The sequence below is a fragment of the Amblyomma mixtum genome, chromosome 3, assembly GCF_055824585.1.
Source record: "Amblyomma mixtum isolate Tamu chromosome 3, ASM5582458v1, whole genome shotgun sequence".
Classification (NCBI taxonomy): Eukaryota; Metazoa; Arthropoda; class Arachnida; order Ixodida; family Ixodidae; genus Amblyomma; species Amblyomma mixtum.
This window is the reverse complement of record NC_143014.1, coordinates 269,443,393-269,465,778: the sequence shown is the minus strand read 5'-3', so window position 1 is coordinate 269,465,778 and position 22,386 is coordinate 269,443,393.

The following is a 22,386-nucleotide window of genomic DNA, read 5'->3' as shown; positions in this document are numbered from 1 at the left end:
GTCGCTAAAAAGCCTAGCAGGTTTCATATCGATGCTAGAGCTGAGAGTGCTTTCGAACTGGCTAGCGCTGAGGTGCTACTCTCTTCACCGTACGTTGTACTGTGAACCATGTCTCGTAGTGAAATAAAGATATGCGCGGTTTCCGCGCTAACGGTGACGTCGAGGACGAGCTTAATAAACGCCGTAAGGCAGCATGCAGATATTCGATGCATATATGCGTGCTAAATTTGTTCACCTATGCTGCAAACGTGAGAATAAAGTCTCGCTCAGTCGCAGGACAGACGCTCGCTGCTCGGTTTTCCAGCCTTGCCTGCTCAGTTCGCAAGCTACTGAGCCAATCATTGAGCGAGCCGAGCGTTCGGCAACGACGCCGCCCCGCCGGCCGACGAACTGCGCGCTGCTCTCTAGCTACCCTTGTCGTCGCTAAGCTTAGCCGATTGCACATCGACGCCTAAGCTGAGTGCGATTCGGAACTGGCTAGCACTGTGGTGCTACCCTCGCCACCGTTTTACTGTGAGCGCCGCGTCATAGTGAAATAAGCTCGGTTTCTGCGACCCCTTCAGGAGCTGAGCTAGCAGAGGCCAGGCGAGCTGCAATGGGCAGCAGAAGCGGCTGTGGGAGAAAATTTGTTTTGCTGTTATCGCTTCTACCAACAACTCGATATTGGCTAACGATACTCTATCCCATCGACGTGAACAAAAAATACCAGTGAATTTTTCTGACGCCGGCATCCAGGCTGGCAGGCCGGTCCCGAGAAGAGCGCCCTTACGCTTGCATGGCAGTGGCGCACGTCAAAACCGCCCCGACATTCTACTCTTCGCTCAGGTTGTCATAGCACACGGTTAATAGTAAGGAACACTTTAGTGGACCGAGCGTGAGGGACCAGAACACTCTAGAGGACGAAGCGCGAGGGCGCAGGAGAATGAACCAAAGCGCGCGATCGACTGACGTCAGTTCCAAGACTTCTCATTTCACGTTAGATTCAAACGAGCAGGCGAGCTGCAGGTCACTCTTGTAGGTATGAGGAAGTGTCGTGGAGCTGCTGCCCGATCGCAAGCGACTGCTGGTCGCATGCCCTTTGCTATTGCAAGTGTGAATGGGCATTAAACGCACGTTTACAGTAGGGATCCAGTCACAGAGTTCGCGCGAGTTAATTAAGCCCCTTGGTCACGGAGGGTGAGCCCCGAACAAATACATCCTCATGGGGAAGTCACTCACTGACCGAATTCTTGCGGCGCGACTTCATGTCGCAGAACTCGCCACCCAATCCTTGGCGCCGCGGGGTAACGCCACGTCGACTGACAAATATTCGGGTTCTTGTTCCTCCGGGAAATTACAGCGAAGGCGCGACGCAACGGTCCACGCACGCGCCCTTTTTAGGCGTCCGTGTTCAAAGACGCTCAAGGCTGTACTGGTCCTTAGGCTTCGTACGCTGTTCTCTATATTAAGCGAGATGGTTGTGTCACAGTCATGAAATTTTCAGTGAAAGCAATGAGCGAAGTCGTAAAAATATATATATTTTTTTTTCATATTTTATGATGATCTTGCATCATGCGCGGCTAAAAACTGAAACGTGGAAACATGATATGGGAGTCGCCTTGATCATTTATACAGGCAACAGGTCATGCGTGCGTAACATACATGCTGCCTTTGTGATAGCAGGACGATTACTGCGAGTAATCTTCCAGCTTTTTCGCCATCAGGTTACTCTATCACGTGTCGTTAAGCGACGCGTATTTGTGACCTTAGCTTTTTCTCCGCATGTGGTAGTGGGTACAGTATGTTACACTGCGAGACGCACAGGTCACAGCAGCCTTCGGTAGCGCCATTCGTCATGCTCGCGCCGACTCGAATGAAGACGCTCGCGTGGCTCGCAGCATGCCACTACCGCAAGCACTGCCTCATTCACAGGCGCCGCTAGCATTCTCGCTGGTGCATATGCTTTCTCTTGAGCATGGTCTTCTTTTGCTCACACTGTCATGTGCGAACTGAAGGGCAGATTGATTGCGAGCGGCGCCTCTCCTCCCCGCCAATTTTCGTGCGGCCGGTAGCTAGGTCTAGGGAAGCGAGTTGCAAACTCGAGTCGCGTTTGTGAATTAACACTTCATTTAATTCCCTCGATGATCGTCGCCAATCGAACAAAGCAACTCGCATCGTCTTCGTGGCTCGCCAAAGTGGAAGCGATTTAACACGAAATTGGTGAATGTCTGCTGTCACAAACTTCGGCGCATTTTAGAAACAAACAAAGAAAAACCACCGCGCGCACGGCGTCTCGCCGGCGCGAGCCCAACGGGAGAGAGGGAAAGACCCCGCCGAGCGCGTGCCTCTCTCTCCACCGCCACGGCGTTCGCGGAAGGAATGAGTCATCCACGCCGAAGATTCTCGAACATGCGAGTCGGTTCTACAGCTGACGGGGGTAAAGGGCGTAGCCTTGCGTGCACTAAGACACGTCCCCCTCGCCCGTCGGCGTCGGCGCCACTCAAGAACACGCTCGAAACATCGAGATGCGACCCCCGACCTCTGACCAATGGGGACGCGCGGCCAGTGAGAAGAGGGAAGGGAGACAGCACTGCAAATGCTGCGTGTATGTGCGCGCCTACTCTGGCGCGTTGGACAAACAGACGGGGAAGCGAGCGTATAAAAGAGGACGTTGACCGCTATCAGTCAGTCCGGACTGCCGTTTAAGCTTCGGAGAAGCGCGCCCGTTCGACTCCCGGGGAAAACACCACTCGGCCAGCCACGGACCAACGAGGCAACGTTCGCCAGTTTGCGGGACGGCATCGTCGTGGAACTCTGGTCTTCGGACTGCCGCAGTGCCCGGTGAACAAATTGTGTTTTGTTTGTTTATCTCTCTCTCTTGTCTGAGTGCGCTTTAGGTGCAATATTGCCTGTGTATTGTATTCTCTCTCGAGTTTAACTTTGCACGAGTTGCATTGCTTTGATAATCACTTTGTATGGGTTTGTACTAGTGATTGTGAAATCCTCTGTATCGTCTCTTTGCTGTATAAACTTTGTTTTGTTTGTGAACCTTTGGCTCCGACCCATTCTCTGGCTTGCGACCAGCGAAAGCTGGGCACCGAACGCCCAAAAACCTCTTGTCACTTGGCAGCTGGTCTCCGCTGAGTTTGCCACGCTGAGTCGAGGGCATCTCCTTCGAGTCCGAGACCGCTACCCCCACACGCTCTAAGGGTGTCTGGGAGCTTCCCACTTAAAAGTGCGCGAAGTCTGGGTGACATCTGCCTATCCCTATCACACGATGGCGCTACAGAATTTCGAGATTTCTGTAGAAAACCACAATTACCATCGACTGCAATCTGTAACACGACACTTGCCTCGACAGATATTTGTCCCAAGACAGAACCCGCGACAGGTATCTGTCGCAAGACAGTCCCACGACAGGTATCTGTCGCAAGACAGATACCTCGACAGGCTGTAGTGTCGCGCGACTAAACCCGCGACAGGCAACTCTGTCGAGGCACGCAGGCCCTGTCGCGCGGCACGACTCTCTCTGTCGCACGACAGCACCTGCGACCGAAACCTGTCGCGCGACAAATCCTGCGACAGGCACCTTCTGCGCACTACAAAATACAGGAATGATGACTGTCGTGCGGCAGAACCCACTACAAACACCTTTGTCGCGCGAAAGAACCCACGACACGAGCTCCTGTCGCACGACACAATGCACTACAAGAGAGCCTGTCGCGCGACACAAAAGTTTGTCGCGCGACAGATACGCGACAGTAAATTCTGTCGTGCGTTTTGATCGGGTCCTCTCTCTTCTCGCATCAGAACCCGGGGTGGTCTCTTCCAAGATCCCCGGCTTGGTCACGCGACCACGGCATTCGAAAACTTGGCCGTCAACGGACAGAGATTCCTCCTCTAGCAGCGGAAGAGAGCAGCTGCTCGGGGAGCCAGTCTGTACTTTCCAAGGAACTGGGGCCCTCTTTTCCTTTTGGTTAACTTCCCTTAATAAAGACCCAACTCCTAGCCTTCTCCGAGTACACAGACCGTACCTCGCAACAAGGCCCTCTGCAGGCGTGCATGCGCGCACACACAAACGCACAAACGTGCCTGTCTCTGCGCCAAAAGGGGGGGGGGGGAAGTTGGGGACGCGCTGCAAAACGGGCCGCAGGGATGCGTGTGGTCGCGCTGGGCTCCGCGCGCGGCCTCTCCTCTTTTGCCTTCTGGCGACTTCGCACGTCCCTGTGTTGCGCCCGCCGCATTCCACACAACCGCCTTCGCTGACGGGGCAGGGCGATAATTTTGAAGCCGGACACAGTGTCTCTGGTGCTAGTCGGTGGAGAGAGTTCTTTTGGGCCATGCCTAGGCCTCCCGTACACAGTCCTTCACACCGTTACCCTTAAGGACCAGCGCTTATGTTGCCTTCACATCACATGCCCTGCCCAAGCCCATTTCTTCCTCTTGATTTCAACTAAGATGTCATTAACCCGCGTTTGTTCCCTCACCCACTCCGCCCTCTTCCGATCTCTTAGCGTTACACCTATCATTTTCCTTTCCATAGCTCGCTGCGTTGTTCTTAACTTAAGCTGAACCCTCTTTGTTAGCCTCCACGTTTCTGCCCCATAGGTGAGTACCGATAAGATACACCTGTTGTATACTTTTCTCTTCAGGGATATTGGTAAGCTACCAATCATGATCTGAGAGAATCTGCCATATGCGCTCCACCCCATTCTTATTATTCTAGTTATTTCCCTCTCATGATCCGGATCGGCGGTCACTACCTGCCCTAAGTAGACATATTCTCTTACTACTTCCAGCACCTCGCTACCAACTGCGAACTGCTGTTCCCTTGCTAGGCTGTTGAACATTACTTTGGTTTTCTGCATGTTAATTCTTAGCCCCACCGTCCTGCTTTGCCTGTCTAACTGATTGATCATGCTTTGCAGTTCTTGTCCTGAGTGGCTTACCAAGGCAATGTCATCAGTGAATCGCAAATTACTCAGGTATTCTCCATTAACTCTTATCCCCAGCTGTTCCCATTCCAGTCCTCGGAATACCTCCTGTAAGCAGGCAGTGAAGAGCATGGGCGAGATCATGTCTCCCTGCCTGACAACTTTCCGTATTGGAATTTTATTCCTGACTTTATGGAGAACTATAGTAGCTGTGCAATCGTTATAAATATCTTCCAATATTTTCACATAACACTCTTCCACACCCTGACTCGGCAATACCTGCATGATAGCTGAGGTTTCCACTGAGTGAAATGCTTTCTTGTAATCAATGAAGGTTATATAAAGGGGTTGGTTATATTCGGCGCATTTCTCTATCACCTGATAGTGTGAATGTGGTCTATTGTCGAGTATCCTTTACGAAAACCTGCCTGATCATTTGGTTGACTAAAGTCCAAGGTTCTCCTGACTCTATTAGCGATTACCTTAGTAAATACCTTGTAGGCATCGGACAATAAGCTGATCGGTCTGTAATTCTTCAAGTCCTTGACGTCTCCTTTCTTATGAATTAAGATAATGTTAGCGTTCTTCCAAGCTTCTGGTACTCTCGAGGTCACAAGGCATTGCGTATACAGCTTGGCTAGTTTTTGTAGCACAATCTCTCCTCCGTCCTTCAACAAATCTGCTGTTACCTGATCCTCACCAGCTGATTTCCTTCTTTGCATTGCTCCTAAGGCTTTCTTTACATCCTCCTTCGTTACTCGCGGGATGTCCCATTGCTGTGCTCGACTGCCTCCCTTAGTAACTTGATGATTACATTCGCTACTGTATAGATTTGTGTAGAACTCTTCGGCACCACAGTTAGTAGTTCGAAAATGACAAAACAAAAAGTTGTGAACAAGTGGGCAGAAAACACGACTGCTGTCAGGTGTCAGCACCCCCCGAGCGCCCAATTCCATTTCGCCAGCTGCACGACAGATGGCGACAGCTTTCCAGCATCGCCTCCCTCGTGGTTCCCGCCGTTCCCGCTTCGAGCCAGTGGCAGTGGGTCGACGGTAAAGTCCCTCCTTATTCGACGGAGCAGTTGTGACATGGAGGAAGCATCTTGGGAAATAGGCCCTCACGTGAAAAGGTAGCGGTAGCTATTAGCCGGATTACGGTTTCGGTTTTGCTCTCTCGCTGCGTTGTGTCACGACCAGCACGGCTGCGGTCGAAATTTGAGAAGCGCACGCAGGCCATAGAGATTGGAGATTTGTATGTGCCGAGAGGCTAGTGCCTCAGTGCGCCCGTGTGTTTCGTGAAGTGCGACTGGGTCGTCTGAGCTGCGCAATGAAATGCTGCGTGCCGGGAGGCAGGATCCGTACGGAAGAACGCCGTCCTGAAGGCGTCATCACAATCACAAACAGAAAACTCTTGCTACTGTCACTAATGGCAGCGCCTGTCAGGTCGCAGTAACGAAAGCTGTATTATTCTATAGGACGGTATCTGCCGTCGTCTTCCGACAAGGGTAGCCACTTCTCGAGCAACGGCGTGAGCCCTCAGCACCGCGTCAACACCGAGCATCGGCTCCAAAACCGACAAACAAGCTAACGCCGAGGGCCGGAAGACCCCGCGCAGGGGCAGACTTAAAGCCGTCGGCACTCTCTCTTGACAGCGAGAGAGGGAAATACTTTACTGCTGTATTTCACGCCGGAACCATGTATGTGCGCGAGCGTATTCGGCGCGACTTGTGCCTCGAGAATAACGGTGAACGGCGGGCCCGTTGGCGGGCCGAAGTCCGCCTGCCCGAGAAATAGAATCTTGCGCAGCGGGCCGGAGCGCTCGTTAAACACGTCCGTCCGCCGTGAGCGCTCTGGAAGCCACTGCGCCCTTTTTTAGAGGCCCTTTTTCTTAACATATTCTCGAATTCTCCATTTATAGCTTACGCTGTAATAAACGGTCCGTATGTGTGTATAACGACCAAAGGAATTCCCTTCCATTCTCTTTTGTGAACCACAGTTGAACAGTGACGAAGTCGTGGCCGCAAGCCGCTGTGAAAAATTCTGAATTCTAGCGACATTCAAAGCGGGCATGAGCAATTTGTACTTCTAGCAAGACCATCAAAACGCCTGTTCACGCCGGTACTGGAGTACCGTACCGTACAGGTATAGAGTACAGCGACGTTAGTTCAAATGCGCAGTGCCCACCGAGGAACCCTTTGATGAAAAGTTTGACTGCAGTTTTCTACAGTGCACCCAAAAACTCGAGTGTAATCAACAGAAGTGTTGAGACGCGGAGCCTTCAGACAACCTCGAGCTCAGTACGCATTCCGCCGAAGCTGCAAGACGGGCGGTGCGCTTCTGAGCAGAGTTGCCAGATGCCGCCGAGCAAATAAGCAAATAACCGCCCCTAAACAAGGCCAAAAAAAGCGGCGCGACTTTTGCTAAGAAGCCCAAAAGAAGCGGACGATAACAAACTTTCTCATTCTTGAAAATCGTTTAATTATAGTATCCAAAAATCGCAGAAATACGAAGGGAAGGTGATCAAATTACTTTATTTTGAACAGCAACGATATCCACGAGAATGATCGAAAACACTCATGTACTTTTTAACATTGTCCCCACGCTAGCCTGCACCCTGTTCATTGCGCGTTTGCCAGTATACATGAATGAAGTTTCTTGTTGACTCTTTCCAACGTATGTTTAGTTTCACGGCTCAACTACACACAGTCATCGTTGGTAGTGTTCGACCCAGCAGGAAAACCCTCCGCATCCACATCGGAACCATACATGTTTTTAGAGTTGAATAGCTGCAACATTTTTAATGTCGGTTGAAAGTCCCGCAGCAAACACCTCAAAACTCGTTTGCCATATTTCGGGCACTTCGAAGCCAATTTGCACAAAGAACACCGGCAACACACTACGACATAGAAACCACGAGTGCTGCCAAGGCGTCAAATTATTGATGAATGGAGAGGGACTGTTTCGTACTTTGTGACTCCTGCTACTATCGCGTATATTTAACGACAAACGCACGTGATGGGCATTAAAATAACAATATTTGCAGGAAAAGTGCAAGTAAGCCCCAAAAAACGCGGCAGGCGGCTGTAAAAATTTACAAGCGACGCGGTGAAAAAAGAAGCCCAAATTCGCTTATAATAAGCGGAACTGGCAACCCTGCTTCTGAGCTACATCGGAGCGCGGACGCTCACTAAAAAACACCGTTGGTTGGCAGTCTGGAAACTGTGGAGGGCCTATTTCCCATGAGTCAGTGCGCAAAAGGCCCCTCGGCAGCGGCGTCAGAGGAGGATGGCTTGCAGAGGCTGAGCGCGTGACGTCATGCTCCCTCCTAGTTTTTTCTTTCCTCCATGAGTTGTCAGCATGGAGGAAAAAAAAACTGAAGAGGGAGCGCCCGGCGACAACCTTGAAGCCTAGTCTTAACAAGTAAAGATATGGGTAAAAGAGAGAGTTTGTCCCCCTGTGATCACGCCACGTAATAGCGTGCGGTAAAGTCTAGCCCTGCTGCGCGCGCGCATGCGCTGATTAGCGCGGCAGACAGACTGTAGATCAACCTCCTTGCTTTAGACGCTCCGCGCCACACGCCGCGCTACGCGCACACTAAAACCTACCCGAATCGAAACATTAAGGACTGGCTAGGAGAGCGAAAAACTGAGGGAGAAAACGGCTTCATAAACACTCGGCTTGCGAACGCTGGCTGGGTGACATCACGCTCCCTCCTCAGTTTTTTTTACTCCATGCTGTCCGCCATACCATGAACTTGTCAAACCTTTTGTCAGAAGCGCCAGTGCTGCCAACCCTACAAATGTTTCCTTAGATCTAGAGAATTTGGTCTTTGTTTAGGGGAATAAGGATTTTTTGTATAATGTAGGGAAATTTCATTTGCTCGGAGAGTCTTTTTTTTCTGTCTGAAATCGGGAAGACATTACAAGGTTTTAGTTGTTTTTTCTCTACAACTGACGAAGGCCCGTAAAACGCCGCTGCGCGCTCGATTAAAGCCTGTTTCACATGCAAGTGAAAACGCTTTGCTGCTGAGGCGCAAAAGCTGTTTTGAGCCATCGCGGCGGCTCCAGCATTCAGAGCGGCGATGTTCCAACATGTCACAAATTGCTCACCGCACTGCGCTCCTTAATTTTTAGTCGCTTGCTTGCATGTGAACCAGCCTGTACACGGACGGAGTCGGACGTGCATGGTCCCTGACGTGGCCAGTGGCATCCGCTGCTGTGACTTGGCGCGCCACCGCCCTCCCTCAACATACGCTCCCCTTCCTCATGCTGTATTTGGAGCTCGCTGCACGATGTGATATTCCTACTTAGTAAGCATGTCTGCATGTTTATTTTGATAACTAGGAAACAACAAGGGTTCCATTTTTTGATAAAGGAGCGCCGTGTTGGAAATCTAGTCTAACTAGGGGAACAATTCACAATTCCCAGTTCAACCGCCGCGGTGGCTCAGTGTACGGCACTCGGCTGCTGACCCGAAAGACGAGGCTTCGATCCCAGCCTCGGCAGTCGAATTTTCATGGAGGCGAAATTCTAGACGCCCATGTAGTGTGCGATGTGAGTGCACGTTAAAGAACCCCAGCTGGTCGGAATTTCCGGAGCCCTCCAATATTTGATCCCTCATAGCCTGGGTCGCTTTGGGACGATAGACCGTCCAACATCGTAAACCATATATCCCAGTTCCACCAGGACGAGCAAAGTGAGTTGAGGTCGTATGAGGCATTTCAAAAGCTGTAACAATCACTGCTTCATTGTTTTAATTCACTCAAACCGTTATGTCAGCCACCCTTTACAGCAATCGCAGCAAATGAACAAGCAGCTTTGATATCGCAGTTTCCGTACACTCCTCAAGAGACCTCCAGGCATTTTGTACGTGGTATCCTTCGGCTGATGTCTAAATTAACCGACACAACATGAGGGAAAAAAATTCAGTTAATTCTTATGCCGATGCATGTTTACTAATATCTTGCGTACAGTAAAAAAAACACATGCACGATATAGCGCCATTAATTTATAATTTCCAAAGAGCGCTACGGTTTATCTGTAGCTTCATTTAGAAGTGCTTCGTTTTAGATCCTTCATTCAAATACGTCTGGTAATAGGATAGCTGCATGATAAAACTTGCTACTGAACTACGCTTTAATATACATTTTTTTCACGATTTAACACTATTTTTCATATCTACGGCAATCTATGGAATTTTTAGTTGCAAATTAGGGGAGAAGCGGATCTGAGGGTTGGCAGAGGTCATCGGCGTGAGCCGTCAGCACTCGCGTCTCCATCGATCAGGATCATCACACAGCGGCTAACGACCTTTGGGCCTGGTCGGCCCGCGGCAAACCAAACAGTTCGCGACTGAGAGACGCCAAGTTCCTCCTCGCTAGTGTGTGTCTCTGTGCGGTGTACGTGGTCACGTGGGGAGGGCGGAGCCTAAGAAGAGGCTAACGGCCCATTGGACGCTCCAGCAGAGATCAGATTCCCTAGCTACGTGCCTGAGGAATGTGAACTGCATTTAAGCAGCAATCTGTGCTGTGTCACAGAGCTTCTTCCCTGACCTTTTGTCAAGAGCTTCATCCCTTTTCTGACTTTTGGTCTCCTTGCTACTGTAAATAATGTAAATAAACCATCAAGTTTACCGCTCCTCCTAAAGACTTCCCTCCGTAGTCTGCCTGCTTCGTCCTCATGCGGTGAAGACCCTGGTCCCGATCCACCGAGCACATCAGGGTTGGCAGCACTGAGGAGCGCTCTCGCACTCTAGCCCCGTGTCTCTATGTGTCGACTGCAATAAAAGCGGTCAATATACTCCTCAAGCCTCCACTTCAGCCATCCCGCCCCAGCAACGCCCTCACATTTGGCGCAGTCGACCGAAGAACCTAGCCTCTCCGTTCGAACACGCCGTGCCGCCGCTCCCTCCATGCCCGCCATGTCTGTCAAGCCGCTTCCTTTGCCTACTTCATTGCTCCCACCAAGTAAGCGCCATGCCGGGAAATAAATTGGGCCGAAGTCGACGCCGCCACCGTCGCGTGCTTCAGCTCAGTGTTCATTCTGACAGAGCTCATTCGCCGCGGAATCGACGCTACCGGGTCTGGAGACGAATGAATTCAGCACTTCGCAGAAGACGCCCGCTTAGCCTTGCCCATGCACTCACCCAGACCTGCCTCGGCGCCAGTTGCTTTGAGCAGTTTGACTTCTGAACATTTAATGTTCAGAATACTGTAGTTCTGTAATTTAAGGTTTTCAAACTTGAAGCTCCTTCGGTTTTCGCTAAGCATAGCTTTGTACTTTGAAAAGCTTCTTTCGACATCGCATGAAGTTAGTGGCGCGAACCTAAAACATCAGAGTTCATAGGGGCTCAGGCATTCAGGTGATGTGGCCGTATCGTCTCCGCGTAGATGGTCTATCATTTGGAAAATTGTTTCTAGGCCTCTACTTATTTCTACCAATTGTTGCATGTTCGTGAAGCAGTAGCGCCCTTTGCTTGCAGTCCTCGAACTGCTGCATGTACTTCGACTGCCTTCAGTGATTTATCTATTGGGAGTCCAGCCTTTTCTAACTTCGTCATTTTTACCGTCATTGTTGAGAAGTTTGCACTGATGTATGTCAGGTCTCCTTCCAAACTCATCTCTTCGAACGTAGCTCTTGCTTTGATCACGCACGCAGCGTCATCCTTCATTTCCAGAGAGATTTTACGACTTCAAAGTGCCGTGCATAATATACTGCTGCGTTTATCCATGATCCCCATCGAGTCAAAACAGGCTTTGGCAGCAGAGGAATGCCAGGTGCTGTGGCGCGGCAAGCAGCAATTCTTGACGGAGATTTAAGACACACCTGTCTTGTGCTAGGTAGTAGCACGTCGACTTGGGGTAAAGAGAACCGGACACATTCGGCAACATTTCATGAACAACGCAGGTCAGGTGAACCATCTTGTTGTATAAAAGCGTCAGTCTTTTTCCTGCCTTACACATGTAGGATGCCCCATCCGTGACGAATAGAGGCACCTTCTCATACTGAATATTTCCTGGCCATAGAAGCTCCAGAGATGTAGCGAAAAAACGCGCTATCGTAGAATGGCTCACCTTTTCAAGAACATCTGTGTTGAGCACGATTGCGCGTCCGGCTTTCTCTGGGCTCAATGTTCCGGTGATGAAGTTGGCCACATACCACCAGCTAGCGTCCGTGGTTTCATCGACTGACACCCAAATGTAGTTGTCCCCAATTTCATCTGTGATTTTGGCGAGAGTATCCTCATAGCACTCTTTCACCTATGTCTTCCGAAGCGTTGATTCATCTGGAACATGCTGCTTGGTGTACTTTTCCAGAAAGCTCCGAAGATCACTGTCAGTTTCCACAACGGGATATCTGCCTCCAAAAATGCTTGACACAACTTCTTGCAAAGGAAGATTCCTTCACTCTCGAACTACCGCTGAAAGTCTCTGCCAGTGGAAGCTGAGGTGTCCCGTCTTTCGTTCGCTTCAGGTTTGCAATATGCTTGTTGGTAGCGAAGTGTTGCGCTGCACGGCGTCACTTCTCACTTGGTACTGATGTTTCGCACATCTCCAAACTTCGAAATCCACTGCTTGCAACAAGCGCCTCTCGATGACTTTTCTTTCGGCATGTCAATACGAAATGAAATGGACAGCTCTGACGAAGCAAAGGTTGTGAGCCCCGCTCAAGTCAGTGTCGCGTGTTCTGGAAGTGGTAGGTAAAGAAACAGCTATTCTCTGCGGAGGGATAGGCGGCCGAGAGTCGACCGAGCGATCAGAGCGCGGTGAGCGCACGAGCGTACCAGTCTTGCGCGCGTTGAGGCGACGTCCTCGGGCTGGACGGAGCGCGTTGAGGTGGTGGTCCTCGGCTGGACAGCGCCGGTTCGGGAGTGGGGTTACAGTCATGGAGGTTACATAACCTCTTTGGTTGCGCCAGCTACACTGCGAGAAAAACGTTTGGAGAAACCCGCGCCTTTTGTGCGTGTATTGGCGCGCGCCTTTCACTATACTTAGATGTCTCAAAACTGAAAAACGGCACCGAGCACCCAAATGGCGGATTTAGGCATTTATACGCAAAAAGTGCGGTTTAAGAGGTAGTATTCCCAGAAAATGACAAAAGGCAGGCAAGTGGGAAAAAACGCATTTAGGCAATTATAGCGAGCCTCGCGCGCGCTCCACGTTGACACCGCAGTCTTCAACTCGCCGGAGGCTGCTGGGCTGCCTTGCTACCCGGCATGGTGGCCGCCAAAAGGGTTCCTGGCGTAATGCGTGGCGCGGATGCGCAGTACCACTTTGGGAACTGGGTGCTCGCGTACGGCATCGGCTCCGTGATGGTCATCAAGGCTCGTTCCCTGCGCATGCCCCGTACAAGTTTAGCGATTTCTTTGACAACTTGCGTGTTGCGACCAGATTCTTAAAGGAATGCTGTGTTCAACAGATATTTGTTTCGAGAGGACAAGCTCTACGGGGAGACTCCCTTCATCCAGCAGGTATACGGTACACCACTTATAACATTGTCCTCGGGCAATGCACAGTCTATGACCTGAACTGCCCTCACCTAATCCAGCGAGCAACGCTGTGACGCGCAGGAGTTTCTACATTTAGGAACTTCATCTCTCTAGAGTCTCACAAAATGAGCGAAAAAAGTCGTAAAGCGTTGTGGCACATTTTTTAATTTCCGCAGGTTTCTCATGTCACGTTTCCTTTCACACCAGGAAAGTTCGCACCCGAGTACAGCGCATGATACCAACGAGTTATGCGATAGAAAAACAAAACATGCCAGTCAATCGCGTCCGTCCGTACTCGCTTTGACCGCTCACCGCATACAGAAAAAAGTAATTTTTTTCAGCGCATTTTGTAGTCAGTCATTTGATTCTAGTTTTTGAATTTTTTTCTTTGTTTCCTCAGGGTGATGTCTTTTCATTGTAAACCGTTGCAGTGATCAAGTACTATTTTGCACTTGTTCTTTTCTAATTTTTGCCGCTTTCTTTTAAAGCAACAGATTTTCATGTTTTCGTTTTTTGGAGCTCTTGTCTTTGCTGGGTTGTAATGGTCGCCTGGGCCTCCTCAAGCTGTCTGACTACATTTTTAGCCCAGGCGACCCACCAGAAATTCTCGTAGAATGTTCAATGTTCAGTTAATGGTGCACTGTGCCATTTTACGAAACAAAGGTACCGGCATCCGGCAAATTGAACCAGCATCCAAAAAGGCCCTATTTCAAGCGCCACTTCAGTTCAGGGTTCGTGAAAAAGGGCATTCGAATTCTTCGTTTGTGTGAAACACGGCTAGATATGGGATGCGAGGTCTATTTGTGCCGTCTTGCCATTCGAGTACCAAATATGTGTGGAGGTTCAGACTCCTTGAACACACAACCCCTTCCACAGCATCTTTAGGAAGAATGGGACAAGTAAAACGCCGAGGCGTGACCATGTGTTTGCGATCTGTCGTGCGGTAGTTGCTCAAAAATTACTCTATTCCCAGGCAATCACACGTAACCACACCAGCATTGTGGCTTAATGAACCCAAGCCGGGAAGCTGTTCCCGCCAGCTTTACTAACTCTTATAGTCTCCTGCAAGGGCTGTCCTGCGACAAAATTTAGTTCCTAAGGTCCTGACTAGTAGGCATCATTAAGCGGGTACCTTTGGTGGAAATCACTTTTACAGAAAACGCTTTCCAGCCAGACAGTTTCTAAAGTACGAGTTGCAGCATGCCCGTAGAACTAATTCACTGGTTGTGTGATGCCACAAAGCTGTGAAATCGTGAAGTGCACATTGACTGCGCAACCACGCGGAACCACGCTCCTCGAAGTGGTCGATTACACCCACCTTACCGCCTTTCTTGCTCCTGTGAATTATCAGTACATGAAGTCTAAGTTTAGTCTTGCACCTTGACTTCTTTCACATCAAGCAATTCGAGTTTACGGCATCAAACATTCATTAATGCGTGGTCTAGCCATCTTTCTTTTCATAACCATTTCCGCTACCGAAAAACACCTTCTGAAGATGTACCTTCGCAGAGGCTCCATTAGAATAACCATTAACGAGAAAGTACGCATGAGAACAAATATGACGGTTATTGTCCGAGGTAACTAAGGGGCACAAACTAACGAAGCATAATGGATATTTGCTTATCGAATGAAACATAACCATACCTTTTTGATGCTCCATAAAAAAAGACCCCCTTATAACATGCTTATATAACCTATAAATAAGTGTCTGGCAGTCCCGGTATTCTCCTTCACCCGAAGTGCAAGAAAACTCACTGGTCGGATTTTAGAGAGCAGGTGACTTTTTCGGAGTTTAGTTTGCAGCAGCAACTGCTTATGAAGGCTTTCGGGAAACATAAAAAAACAATAAAACGCTAGAACTATAGCGCTGAGAATTAACGCAGCTCTTATTCGCGAGTACGAACGGCTCTGTGCATAGGTAACTTGAAGCACGAAGCATTCAGCCACTGCATACCTGCGCTGTGGCATCAGTGGTGCCTTGCCCCGAGCGGGAACAGCGCGGCGGCACTTGCGCCTGGAGGTCGTTTTGCTCTCGGCAGCTGCTGAGATCCGTGGGTGCCACCGAAGTGGGCTGTGAGATCGTCGATTTGACGCCTTCGCAGGTGTCGGGTCGTTGCTGCTCGGCGAGCTTTTGGTCGCCAGGGCCTTCGTTCGGGGTGTCAACCAAGGATAGGCCCTGCAGCTTCACCTCAATAATGAGCGACTTGTGAGCGGCGACGTTGTCGGGGCGGGAACTCCAGTCGCAGCCGCTCCGGCTCTGGTGGACCGCCGCACTCCTTTGACTGCCCTGGAAGCGACCGCTGTTGCTGCGTGAGTTGCGCCTCATTATCTGGTCGGATGCAGGACTCCAAGAAACCTGCGAGGTAAAATGATGCAAGGGCTACTGACTTTACACCTGCGCTGGCGAGAGTTACACTCTAGGGAACAAAATGAAATTATATTTTCAATTTCTTTTCCATGCAGTCAAAATATCGTGAAAATTAAACGCTTATTTGCTATTTCTTAGTGTAGTATAATGCAGTAATGCCCTCTTTTTCTGCCAGGAGCTTCTGGGAGAGTAACTGTCTGCCTGCAGTTTGTTTTTCATTCTTGTCCTTTCGCACGCACTTCCCTATGCGTTCATTTTCCATCTGTTAAGCTGTTATTAAAGTGCACTACGTCTCAGGTGACATAATCCGGTATTACCAGTTTAACTGCATATTTTTATATGCAGTCCGGCTAGCATAACGCAATCCAGACTGCTCAAATGGCAGTTATTTTTGGCCACTACGGGGGGATGAAGCACTATCAGCTTTCACTGGATTTCGATCAAGCAGATCACACCTTGGAAACCTTTGAAGCAACATATGTTCATAAGAGATCTGGCTGTTCCAGCTTCGCAGGAGGCACGCCAGAACAACCGACCAAGCTTTCGAGAAAGACATTGTTCGCGCGAGTGTAAAGAACTCTAGACATACCGTAATCGACATTACCGACGATTTTGCTTTGTTACCAGGCTCTCCAGTGACTCCATGGACTCTCAGACTTGATGCACAATGTGCTAAACTATTGGACATGATCCCAACTCAAACCCCGCACACTTGTGAAACGAATTGCGTTTCCAGGATGATGCAGTTAAAGTAACACCTGGTGTGAATACGGGACGAATGGAAGAGAGTGATTTCATTAGACGAATCAAACATCGTGTCGGGTGGGAATGATGGGAGTCACTGCATAAGCCGCCAGAAAGGCATTTTACATGGATCTCCTTATGAACATCCAAAGTTAAACCACAGAGACAGTACCGTAATTGGACGAGGCTGATTCTCCGCTCGTGCAATTTGTCTCCTAAACCGAATCCAACTTACCCTGAGCGAAGACGTTCGTCAAGAGATTCTTTAAAAAGTTGAGCTTTCTTAGGCAGGCAGGGATCCGGCACTTGGTTATGTGTTTCAGCGGAATAAGGTGTGGTGTGCCGCCGGCTAGTGTGACAGCCGAGCGCCAAGTAATGTGAAAGAGCGGACGCGCCCTCCTCTCCCGGCGCCCGTCGGAGGGCGAGCCCCTGCTCGCCCGTCCCTTTCTAAAATAAATGCTTTTCGGTTCTCAGCCACCCGTCTGGAGGGTCGTTCTTCTCCGCGCTCGTCGAACACTCACGACATGGTGTCAGAAGTGGGATCCGGGCTTCGTTAAAGAGATTCTCGCCGTCCTCAGCGGTCGGAAGGAACCGTGATGGCAGAAGCAACTGCGAGTTCGGGCTTTGCGCTGAAGCCGCCCACAGCTTTCACCTTCGACCGAGCGTCGGAATGGCCAGCCTGGATTCTCGAGTTTGAAGACCCGCTACGCATCCGGTCTCAACAGGCAAGACCAGGAGACGCAGGTGCGGACTCTGCTCTACGTGATGGGCCGCCAAGCCAGGCAAATCTTCAGCACGTTTTCGCTCTCCGCTGAAGACGCAAAGAACTACGACCTCGTCAAGAAGTTCGATTCGCACTTCGTTCAGACAAAGAACGTTGTCTACGAGTCAGCATGCTTCAACCGGCGTGAACAGGAGCCCACAGAGACGGTTGACCAATACGTCACTGTGCTGTACAACATGGCGGACAGGTGCGATTACGGTGAATTGCGGGATCGACTCATCCGCGACCGTTTTGTCTTGGGCCTCCGTGACAAAAGACTGTCAGAAGCGTTGCAGCTGGATGCCGACCTCACCCTCGTCAAAGCTCTCTCCAAGGCTCGACAGAAGGAAACAGTGCATCATCAACAGCAGCTACTTCAACTTCAAGCCGCGGAGGGAAGCCCATTGGTCAAGACGGAAGGCACTGCTTTGGATGCTGTTGTCCGCGCAAAGCACAAGGGAAAAAATCGCACTCGACCGACCAGTTTCGCGAAGACGAGCAGCCAGTCTTGCAGCTACTGCGGTGGAGCGCCTCACCCTCGTCCTTCGTGTCCGGCTAAATCCGAAAAGTGCTCAAGATGCAAAAGTAAGGGACATTACGCTCGCGTCTGCAGAAAGTTTCCCTCTAAAGAAGTCTCGACACTCGAGCAGGAAACCTCAGCACTTTTTCTCGGCGCTGTCCATCAACCAGCCACTGCTCAGAACGACATCAGGCTCGTCGAAGTCGGCGTTAACGGATTTCCATTGGTTGCCAAGATTGACACAGGGGCTCAAGTCTCCGTTGTGTCTGCAAATTTTGCCGCAGTTCCCAGAGATCTCCTTCCGGTAAAAGAAACTTTGGCAGGACCAACGGGGAAAGCGCTTCAAGTTGTCGGGAAATTTGGCGCAACTATCAAATGGAAGAAGCGAAGTTCCGACCAAGTCATCTACGTCGTTCAACATCTCAAGCACCCGCTCCTTGGATTACCTGCTATAGAGGCTTTGGGCTTGGTGAAGTTCCTGTGCGCAACCGAACGCATTGAGGAGCGTTACTCCCAACTTTTCTGCGGACTAGGTCAGTTGCCGGGCGAGTACACCATTCGTCTCGAGCCGACAGCCCTGCCGTACTCCGTGACTGTAGCGAGGCGCATTCCTATACCGCTACGAAAAGCAGTGGAGCAGGAAATACACAAGATGAGGGAGCAAGGGGTTATTCGTCCTGTTGAAGGCCCTACGGACTGGTGTGCCGGAATCGTTCCCGTTGTGAAGCCGTCAGGAGGAGTCCGAATCTGCGTGGATTTCACTCGCTTCAATTCATCGGTCCTCAGAGAAAGGTTTCCTCTTCCGTCAGTGGAACAGTCACTCGCACTGCTAGGTGAGGCTACAGTATTTTCTCGACTTGATGCCAACTCAGGATTTCACCAAATTCCTCTTTCTCCGGCATGCCAAGAGCTGACTACTTTTATCACGCCGATAGGGCGGTTCTGTTTCACCAGACTTCCCTTCGGTATCACATCAGCGCCGGAATACTTTCAAAAACGCATGTCCGAAACTCTCAGTGGACTGACTGGAGTAGTCAATCTCATGGACGATATTCTAGTTTTTGGCCGCGACCAAGCGGAGCATGACAAGAACCTGGACGCGACGCTAAAGCAACTCGCTTCATCGGGATTCTCCCTCAACCGCACAAAATGAGTTTTCAGTGTTAATGAGGTGACCTTCCTGGGATGCGTCATAAACCGCCGAGGTATCCGTCCCGACCCTTAAAAAGTCGAGGCAGTCAAGTCACTTCCTCCGCCAAAAGACGGCGCCGGAGTCCGGAGGATCTTGGGAATGGTGAATCATTTGGCAAGGTTTCTGCCATGTCTGGCCGAGAAAACCGCACCGCTTCGAGACCTCCTCAAAAAGACATCAGAGTGGACCTGGGGGCTTGCTCAGCAAGTAGCGTTCATGAGCATCAAAGACCTCCTGTGTTCAGAGAAGTGCTTAGCCAAGTATCATCCAGACTACCCTACAACACTGTCAGCGGATGCATCAGCCCATGGTTTGGGTGCAGTCCTGCTACAAACGCAGCCAGATGGATGTGAACGCCCAGTTGCATACGCCTCGAGATCCCTAACAACGGCAGAAACGCGCTATGCTCAGGTTGAAAAGGAAGCCTTGGCGCTGACATGGGCAGCCGAACGCTTTGAAGAATACATCCGTGGACTCACGGCAACATTCCAGACTGACCATCAGCCTTTGATCACCCTTCTGGGAAAGGCCTCTCTGGATTTGCTGCCGCCACGTATTCAACGCTTCCGCATGCGCCTGATGCGCTACACCTATACGATGCAGTATGTGCCAGGGAAAAGCCTTGCAACGGCCGACACTTTGTCCAGGGCACCCGTAACCAGCGACCTGATAGCAGGAATGCTCACCTGCGACGAAGTCAGTGCCTACGTAAAGGGAGCTGTCATCGGACTTCAAAGTTCTGCCTTCGATCCGATCAAGAAAGCACAAAACGAAGACGAAATCTGCCAGCGTCTTCGGTGGTTCTGCGTGCATTGATGGCCGGAAAAACGCAAAGTTCCCGTTGCTTTGTCACCATTCTGGCAACACCAAGCAAGTCTATCCCAAAACGATGGCTACTTGCTATATGGAACACGCTTGGTTATCCCTCAACACATGAGAGGAGAAATTCTCGCTCGCCTACACGAGGGGCATCAAGGAATCGAGCGCTGCAGAGCCAGAGCCAGGCAGTCTGTGTGGTGGCCGGGGTTATCCAGTGAACTCCGCCAAGTCGTCTCTAACTGTCAAATCTGCGCTAAAACGCGCCAGCAAAATGCTGAGCCGCTCCTGCCAACATCAATTCCCGAGCTGCCTTGGAACAAGGTGGGCATAGATCTCTTTCAACTTCGTGGCAAGCAGTACCTCATCTGTGGGGACTACCACTCTCGGTACCCGGAGATAGCGCTTCTAGCTTCCACAACAGCAGACGCAGTTATAAATCACCTCAAGAGCTTTTTCGCTCGTCATGGAATTCCTGTGACTGTGGTTTCCGACAACGGCCCTCAGTTTTCGTGCTCGGAGTTTAAGAAATTCGCGAAGACGTACGGTTTTACCCACATCACGAGCAGCCCCTTACATCCGCAGGCCAACGGGGAAGCAGAGCGAGTGGTGCAAACAGTAAAACGCCTGCTGAAGAAGGCTGAAGATCCTTATCTTGCGTTGCTGGCCTACAGAGACACGCCGGGACCAACAGGCTTCAGCCCTTCGAAACTGCTCATGGGACGACGGCTGCGCACACGTGTTCCGACATTTCCCGCTCTCTTCGCACAGCGGGGTAGCGAGAGCAAGCAGGCAGCCGCAAAGGATCGCGAAACCAAGGAGCAACAGAGGCGTAATTTCAACTCGCGACACGCCGCCAGAGACCTGCCGGTACTCCCGCCCAAGACCCAAGTTTGGGTGAGAGACGTCGACTGCGAGGGGGATATAGTAGGGCAAGCCGGGACCCCACGGTCACACTGGGTAAAGACAAGCCGCGGGACCGTGCGCCGCAACCGGCGGATGCTGGTTTCCTGGAAGCCATCGCAGAGTCGAACGACGCCGCCTCCTTCTCCCGCTTTCCTGGGCTACGACGATGAAGACTGGCTATTAACACCAAGAGTGTCGCCGCCACAGGAGGACGGGGGAGCTCGACCGCGGCGCGGCAGTAACACACCGCCCGAGACATCACTCGGCAGTCAAGCTGCAGCTGCAAGGGCACCAGTTGCCGTGACTCGCTCCGGGCGCAGTGTCTTTGTGCCGGACCGTTTCGGGGGCATCGCCGTGGTATCAGCTAACGGAGGGGGATGTGGTGTGCCGCCGGCTAGTGTGACAGCCGAGCGCCAAGTAATGTGAAAGAGCGGACGCGCCCTCCTCTCCCGGCGCCCGTCGGAGGGCGAGCCCCAGCTCGCCCGTCCCTTTCTAAAATAAATGCTTTTCGGTTCTCAGCCACCCGTCTGGAGGGTCGTTCTTCTCCGCGCTCGTCGACCACTCATGACATAAGGGATATTCAAAATTCCGCAAGTTCGCTTTCCCGCATAAATTGTTGCCCAAAACAAGATGGCTGACCATGCGTTTCCAGCTGAAACAAAGCAAGAAAGGCTAGTTTTTTGTTTGATTCTTCCAAAAATACGTTTCTTACACTCTATCCACACCGTTAGCGCCTGTCCTGTAGCCCATGTACTTTCTTTATAGCGAAGTCGGCCGCCTTGTTTGAGGCAACATAGTTATGTGGGAAAGCGCACTTGCGGAATTTTGAATATCCCCTATTACGGCCCCAAGTACTCTTCTACCTTTGGAAAAATTCGGTGAAGAGGACAGTGGAGCTTAAGGAGTGGCTGAGCTGGTCTACTGAGATTATTTCAATTGAAACCCGTAGGATAATGATCGCGCATCGTCCGAGGGAAAAAAGCCGGAAGTACCGAGCAAAAGTTGAGAAGCTGTTGCAAAAGTGGGGAAACATAGGCTAGGCGCTTACGGGCAGCTTCTTGGAATCCATGCATCGGCGGAGTCAAGCAGTGATCGACGGAAAAGGCTTGCGTGTAAAGTATCGACGCATTAATGTTTTGTGAAAACGGATTCTTAAAGTTATTGCCTCATTTTATAATAAAAAAAACGTATAATTGACGACAGTATTGGGCAGCATAGAAAGAGTCCTTAAATAAATCTGCTGCTGGAACAAATTATATAAGATGAACAGTGGTTGATCATTGAAGCGGTAAAAAATTTAAATTGGAAAAAGTAAAATATAATTTCTCTTTTTTCGCTAAAGAAATTATGGTAGTTCTGGGGGGTCCTAGAAGTCGTAAGTAGGCGCACAGCCTTTGATGATTACGAAGAGTGAATGCATAGTCGATTGGACCATGTGCGGAATGGTGACGTCGTTGGCGGTAAGCTGGCTTTCATCGATGGGCGTCCCGGCCTTGCCGACGAGCTCGGCGGCGTTCGTAGCATTCGCTCAAGCTCCGCTTTGAGTAGAAAGCTCATTAAAACATGTTATCATATAGCAGCGGCATGAACACGTAGAGCTAAGGTTGATGCTTTTTGTACAGTGGACAAAAGGCAGTGCATAAACAGGGGTCTTTCTGCGTGGTTGGTTCTTTTTGCG